The 8181-nt window shown below is 40.3% G+C and overlaps 1 protein-coding gene across 3 annotated transcripts in view; it reads right to left on the reverse strand.

Annotated features, from left to right (window-relative positions):
- The window catches only part of RNF220 (ring finger protein 220), a 248544-nt gene that overhangs the window by 161042 nt on the left and 79321 nt on the right, over positions 1-8181 (reverse strand). The window lies entirely within an intron of this gene.

The following is an 8181-nucleotide window of genomic DNA, read 5'->3' on the forward strand; positions in this document are numbered from 1 at the left end:
GGCTGAGGCAAGAGAATCACCTAAGCCCAGAAGTTGGAGGTTGCTGTGAGCTGTGTGACCCCATGGCACTCTACCGAGGGCAATAAGGTGAGACCATGTCTCTACCAAAAAAAAAAAAAAAAAAAGAAATAGTGAAAATCTCCCTTTCTGCCCAGCCATGGAGTTCACCTCCCAAGAGCAACAAATCCCAAGAAGCAACAAATTTCATCAGTTTCTTATGCAGAGATTTTTCTTGTATGCAAACAAGTACACTTTTACAAATGGCAGCACATTAAATGCAGTGTTCTGTACCTTGTTTTTTTCTTTCTTTCTTTTTTTTTTGAGACAGAATCTCAAGCTGTCACATTGGTTGAGTGCTGTGGCATCACAGCTCACAGCAACCTCAAGGTCTTGGGCTTAAGCGATTCTCTTGCCTCAGCCTCCCAAGTAGCTGGGACTACAGGCACCTGCCGCAACACCGGCTATTTTTTGGTTGCAGTTGTCACTGTTGTTTGGCAGGCCCAGGCTGGATTCAAACCCGGCAGCTCCAGTGTATGTAGCTGGCACCCTAGCCACTGAGGTACAGGTGCTGAGCCATCTAATGTTTTTCTTTGCATCAATTGAGATGATCACAGGGCTTCTGTCCTTTCTTCTATTAATATGATTTATTACATTGATTTATTTCATATGTTACACCAACTTTGCATTCTGGGGATGAATCCTACTTGGTCACAGTACATAGTCTTTTTGATATGTTGTTGGATTTGGCCTGCTAGAATTTTGTCGAAGATTTATATACATACAGTAGAACCTCCATATTTGACCCTTCTTCACTTTGATCACCTCCTAAAATTGACCTAATTTTCATTGACTAGAAATGCACCACCCATACATATCAGTACAGTAGGCCTAGCCCCTTATGTTGACCACCTCCACATGTTGATCAGTTAGTCCCTTGGGTGATCAACTTATAGAGGTTCTACTATATATTCAAGTTATTAGTCTGTTGTTTTGTATGTATGTATGTGTGCACGTGTTTGCCTAGTTTTGTCCATTCCATGGCCTTGTGGAATGAGCTGAGGAGGGTTCCATCCACATTTTTTCTTTGGAAGGGTTGTGAAAGATTAGTATTAATTATTTTTTAAATGTTTGGTAGAATTCACCAGTGAAACCATCTGGGCTTGGACTTTTCTTTGTGAGAAATTAAAAAATTACTAAACCTGTAATCCTTGAGAGGCCAAGGCAGGTGGATTGTCTGACCTCACGAGTTCGAGACCAGCCTGAACAAGAGTGAGATTCTATCTCTAAAAAAATACCCGGGTGTTGTGGTGGGCACCTGTAGTCCAGCTACTTGGGAGGCGGAGGCAAGAAGATTGCTTGAACCTAAGAGTTTGAGGTTGCTGTGTGCTAAGACACCATGGCACTCTACCAAGGGTGACCAAATGACCAAAAAAAATAAAATAATAAAATAAAAATAAATAAATATTTACTAATTCAATTTATTTATTTGTTACAGGTCTATTCAGATTGTCTTTCTTCAGTCAGTGCCAATAGATTGTGTATACTAGAAATTTGTCCATTTACCTAATTTATCTAGCTTATTGGCATATAGTTTTCATAATATTCCCTTATAATGCTTTTTATTTCTGTAAGTATGGTAGTGATGTCTCCTCTTTCAGTCGTGATTTTGTTAATTTGAGTCCTCTCTCTTTTTCTTGTTTAGTCTAGGCACATGTTTGTCAATTTGTTAATCTTTCCAAAGAACTAGTTTTGGTTTTGTTTTGGTTTGTTGATTTTCTCCTGTGGTTTTTGATTCTATATTTCATTTATTTATGCTCTAATCTTTATTTCTGCTTGCTTTGGGCTTAGTTTGCTCTTCTTTTTCTAGTTTTTTAAGTTAGAGGTTAAGTTATTGATATAAGATTTTTCTTCTTTTTTAAAAAATATAGGCATTTACAACTATAAATTTCCCTCTGAGCACTTCTTTAGCTGTATCTCATAAGCTTTGGTGTTGTGCCTTCATTTTTATTCATCTAAAGGTAATTAGTAATTTCTGTTGTGTTTTTTCTTTGATCTGTTATTATTTCTTATCTTTTTTTTATTGAATGGTAACTATGTACATTAATGCACTTCTGTTATTATTTCTTATCTTTAACCATCTCTAGGAAACATATCCAGTACCCCCCTTTTTACTTGACTTCACATTTTACTTCACATTAGTCTTATGATGAATAGTTTAGCTTAAACATAGTAGGTGGTTGAGTACTTAACTATGTTCAAGTTGAGTGTTGGGAATACAAAGATATTTAAGATAGTTCTTGCACTAAAGTAGTTCACAATATAGTGGGGAAGATGACTAGAAACATATAGTTATAATACAGATTGATAAATTTAAAGATAGACTTATGTTTAAAATAAAAAAAGAATATAGAAAAGAAAGTAATTAGCTCTACCAGAGTAGATCTTGCAAGGGAGATAATTACTGAACAGGGTTTCCCAGGCAGGGAAACAGCATGAGTAAAGACTTAGAGCTGTGAGACAAAATGGGGTATTCAAGGCCACCATTCCCCTTGTTCTTGGTCTATGGGACTCTGAAGCAGTCTACCTCTCAATTCAACTACAAGGTAATGAATGTGACTCAGGCATAAGACAATTAGAGCATTATTTCTCCCTGGCCTCAGTGATGGGTTCGGTAATGGGCACAAATCAAAGGGATGCATTAAGGGGTGCATTAAGACTTTAAAGGCGATTTTGAGGAAAGGATTTGCTTTATTGTGCTGTAAAATGCTAAACAGGCAGCTAAAAATCCAAGTCATCCTCATATCATTTAAATCAGGGCGATGGATGAGAGCCAAGGGACAGTGCCTGGCACATAGTGGGAACTCCACAAATATTCATGGAACGTACGAATGAATGAACAATGTGTAGAACAGAATCTTGAAGAATACCAGAAGCTCCCAGCTTAAAGCCACCTCACCTTCCTCTGAACTCCCACAGTTTATCAGAATGATTCTTACAGTGTTTATCAACCTTCTACTTCCCTGTCGATATATTTATCTGTAAATCTGTACTGTCTCTTCTTTTAGCATCTAATGCTTGTCTGAGCCTACTTATTTGTAGTATATATAAGATTTTCTATTACATGGCCCCTTGCCTACCTGTTCAGCATCAACTTTTATTGTCCTATGAGTATTTTAAAACTTGTTGTACCCTGAACATGGCATGCTCATCTGCTCCTTTCCATATGCCACCCTCTCCTCCAGACTGCCAGAATACTTCAAATCAATTCAGGAAACACTTATGGAGAACCTACCAGCTATCTGTCATTTTCAAAGTGAGATCCATTATCGGAGGGCAATATCAACTTAAGATTGGTAATTAGCACTTTTTAATGAAATACAATAAAATAGAGCAGAGTAAGACAGGCAGAGGACATCACATAAAGTCTGGTTTCTCTTTGTGAAACTTCTGTTTTAGCTGGTAGGTATATATTGAGTCACAATGTAAAACATATTTTTAGTACAGATCACAGTGCAAAAATTTTGAAGGCCACCACTCTAAGACACCCCTGTCAGGAAGGTGAGCAGGTCCTTAGTTTATAACTCATCTAAGAATGCCATGGACTTCTGTCTCTGTATCTCCACCCTCAATTTTGAGACTTTATCTCCAAATCAAAAGGGTCACAAATTAAGGTATCATCCTTACATCTCTTACAGCAACCATAATTTTGTTTTTAAACCATCCTTTCAAATCTAACACACAGCCTGGCCTATAGCTGTTAAATATGCTACTTATAATAATAATTAACATTATGGAGTACTTGCTGTTCACCAGGCATTATTCTAAGCCCTTTACATGAATTATCTCATTTATTACTTATAACAACCTTAGAGCCCTGGGTCAAGACAATGATATTGATCATTTCATTTTATAGTTTATGAAGACTGAGGCATGGAGAGATGGGCTCAGCTTTTTCTAGGCCCCACAGCTGGGAGGTGGTAGAGCTGAGATTTGAACCCACATAGTCTGTCTTCTCAGATACACTTTTAGCCATTAAGATCTGTCAATGGCTTCCCAGTGGGCTTTTCTGTTGAACAGACACAAGTATGTCTTGTGAAATAGCTCTTCTGGAATGGCCCTAAGTAAGTAGTGCTAAAAGACTATTTTCTATACTGTGGCTCCTGTTTGTAAAAAAAAAAAAAAAAAAGTCTGATTTATTTGGCCCTGGGTCTATAGTTCAATGTTAATCTACATGTTGGTTTAAACTCTCACTAGTACTCTGGGAGAGAAAGAAAAGAAGAAGGAAAATGAGGCCAAAATTCATTTCAATTTTTAAAGTTATTTTTAAAAAGACAGATGATGGGGGAAGAGAGCATATGTCTGTCTCTTGAAAGGAAAAGGAATGAGCCTCTGTCTGTGGCCCATGTCTTCTCTGACTTTGAAGCTCTGGCTCCTGCTGGAGCCTCTGAGCTCTCTCAGCCTATGTGCGCCTGTTGAAGGTGATCAGGACAAAATTGGGACAGGTCACCAAAAAGAGCCCCTTTCTTTTGTTCTGAGTGAATGCTCTCTTTCTGGAAATTCTCAGCTTCAGCTAAGCAAGGGAAAGGGCAGCTCTATTTCATAAGAAGAAAGAAAGGGGGTCTAGGAGACTATTCCTTCTCTGAGCATTCAGTGAGTTGCTGAATAATAGGGAGAGAAGAGTCAGAGAAAGGACAAAAAAATAAAAAAGTGAAAATAAATAAAAAATAAAATGACACAGCACAGCGCTAAGTCCCTCTCCTATCAGGTTTTACAGAGGGGCAATAGATTTTCTTCATTGCCAGCCTTGACTTATCACAGCCTTGTTTTTAATGAGGTATAATAAGGGGAACATTTTGTAACAACACGGTTCCCCTATTTTATCCCGCAAACAGCTGTGTCATGCTTGTGGCTGGAAGAATGAATCATATCTCTGCCTGCATATGCTAACTTCCATGTAATTACCCCGGCATCTTAAATAAAGCAGGCCCTAAACCTGTCGCTCACATTACAAGCAAACGGTGCAGACCTTGTAACTGGGGCCTCTATCATTACAATTAATTTATCACAGAAGCGACTGAGATTAGAAGCTAGAATTAAAACCCAGACCATGGAGAGTCACCGCAGTGACACTGAAAAACAGGCTCTTGAGAGGTGGCTGGCTCCAGCGGCCGCCTGACTAATGCTTTTCTTGGGGAAAAGCGGCCTTGGTTGGATTTTGTTTTCTTTACATTTTTTCCCACTCGAAGATTTTACTAAAGTGATTTCAGTGTCTCTCTTGATTCAAAATGATGTTGGAAAAATTCTACCTGATATTCCACCAGAACTCTGAGCAGAAGTCACCATTTTCTCATTCTTAAACCACCACTGTCTCTCTGTAGGAAGAATCCCCTGAGACCTTCCATTTGTTTTTGTTATTAGAAAGGAATTTCTCATGACATCAGTTTGTTTCCTTTCAGGGGGCAGGAGATTGCAGGGAGGGAGAAAATAGTTCAGAGCCTTTGCCTCAAATAGAACATACTATTTGCATCTCCTGGGCAGCGTCTCCGCCAGGGCTGCTCGGCTGAAACACACAGACAGGCGCATTACCCAAATAACTATTTTCTTAGTTCTCCGAAGGACAGTACAACGAGGACACCTACATGGTACATTCTGGATGCATGGGAGAGAAGTTAATTCAGGGGTTTTCCTGCTACCCTGATTGAAAAAGGCTGAGGAGAGACAAGTAGGTTGACTTCGTTTCAGTGGCATTCTGAGAGCCTACTAGAAAACCCTCCTTCAGGCCCTAGTCAGTTCCCATACTGTTCAAAACAGTTCCTGTCCACCCCTGCAGAAGCTCCTTCCATTCAGGGAGTGGACACTGCCTCTCCCAGTCATCCTATTTAAAACCCCAAGTAGAACATGCTAGATCTTAAATAATAAAAATATGAAAGATAATTATAAATCATAGATGTTAGGGGATCCTGTTGTCATCGTCCTCATTGGAGCTCAATCGTCTACTGTCTGTCTACCCACTGTTTGTAAGGCTTACTATGTGCTCACTGAAACCCGTTTCCTCTTCTTCCTGGGCACACACCTAGATGGCATTTCCCAGCCTTCCTTGCAGTCAGATATGACTGAATTCTGCTCATTGGCTCGCGTAGGTGGAGGTGATGCATGCCATTTTCCCTGGGCCTGAAAGCCTCTTTCTTGATACCTTCATGCACTTCCTTTTCTCCTATGCTGGTTAGAACGTTCAGCAAAGGATTCTGAACCCTAAGGGATGGGCCAAGCCTGAATTCCAAAATCAGACTGCCTTCTACCCAGGGTTTGTTGCATGTGGCAATTAGCTTACCCTGACTAATAAAACCTGAAAGTGACATGACCCCAACTCCTACCTCAGGAGGCTCTATAGGAAAGGAAGGAGAGCCTGGAGTCTGAGGCAGGGAAACAGTTATTACTCCCAGATTTTGGAGACCGGTCACTGCTTGCATAGGGTAAGCAGGAGTAAAAGGGCTTTACGTCCTTCGTGTTCACATGGATGGAGCTGGAAAATGTTCTTCTTAGCAAAGTATCACAGGATTGGAAGAAAAAGTATCCAATGTACACACCCCTATTATGAAACTAATTTAAACCTTTTTATATGAAAGCTATAACCAAATAACAGCCTAAGGATATGGGGAGGGGGGAGGGAGGGGGGAGAGGTGGTAGGGAGAGGGATTCGAGGGTTCACTTCTGTGGTTCATCTTGCAAGGGTACAAGTGAATCTTTATATGAGTAGAATATGAATGTTTTGACATAATAACTAAGAAAGTTACATGAAGGCTATGTTAACCAGTTTGATGGAAGTGTCTTGGATTATGTATGAAAACACCACACTGTACCCGCAAAGTGCATCAATGTACACAGTTACCATTCAATAAAAAAAAAAAAAAAAAAAAAAAAGGGCTTAGGAGACCCGAGTCTAGCTGAGGCCCACACTACAGGAAATGGGAACTCATTGCCTTGGGGCTTCCTCACAGACCCAACTAGCTTCATTCTGATTGGCTTTGGAAGGCTCAAGGCAGAAAGGAAATAAAGGGAAAGGCTATGAACATCTGACGCAAATAAAATAAGTATATGAAAGCTAACTATAAATCATAATCTCAAATCAGATCGAGCTGCACCATTGCTTACACTCTTTGCCTGTCTCTGATGTGACCCCTTAGATCTTGCCACTGCGGTGCTCTAATAGCTTCTCATTGTTCTCATAGGGTCATCTGCTTGTCTACTAACTTGAGAGTTCTTTAAGGTCAGGAGAAGAGCCTCATTAATCTCCATATTTCTTCGGCCATGCTGGGCCTGGAACCTGATATAGGCTCCATCTCTGCTAAATGACTGAACACAAAGTTCTCTGCTCGCTGGCCTGATGCACACGTGTTCTGATATGGGCATGATACGCTTCCCTCTCCTTATCCTACACAGTGAAGTGCTTTCTAGAATAACTTTTCGGGCGTGGAGATAGCTCCTCCACATCCATTCAGCTTTCCTTCTGATCAGCAGCAAGTATTTGAAATCTGCGCTTCTGACATTGAGCAGTGCACAGCAGAGCTAATTGGCCGCAGGGAGATGGAACTCATCCCCTTAAAAGGTGTATGGTGTGTGTTAACACCACACTTGAATTAGCCATAGGCAATGCCAAGAGCAAATGTGAAGAATCCCATTTCATATCCTCTAGAACTCAAATACCTCATGACAACTAGAAAATAGTTTCATTCTTCCTACAGAAAGATTTCTGGCTCTATTTATATGATTCATTTCTCCCTAAGAGAAGGAATGCAAAAATGCTTTGAAAAATATGCAGTGTAGAAAAGGCTGGGCACGGTGGTTCATGCCCATAATCCTAGCACTTTGGAAGGCTAAGGGAGAAGATTGCCTGAGATTACCACTTTAAGACCAGCCGAAACACAACCGAGACCCTGTCTCTACAAAAAGTTTAAAAAATTAGCTAGGCACAGTGGTGGGTGCCTGTAGTCCCAGCTCCTCTGCTGGGGAGGCTGAGGCAGGAGGATCCCTGTAGTTCAAGTTTGAGACTGAAGTGAGCTATGATGACATCACTATAATCTAGCCGGGGTGACAGAGCAAGACTCTATCTAAAAAAAAAAAAAGGAAGAAAAAAGAAAAGGGGAACAGACTAGAAATTAGTACTAGTCTTATCTCCCTCTC

This window comes from Otolemur garnettii, unplaced genomic scaffold (genome assembly GCF_000181295.1).
Source record: "Otolemur garnettii isolate 467f Iridium unplaced genomic scaffold, OtoGar3 scaffold00202, whole genome shotgun sequence".
Lineage (NCBI taxonomy): Eukaryota > Metazoa > Chordata > Mammalia > Primates > Galagidae > Otolemur > Otolemur garnettii.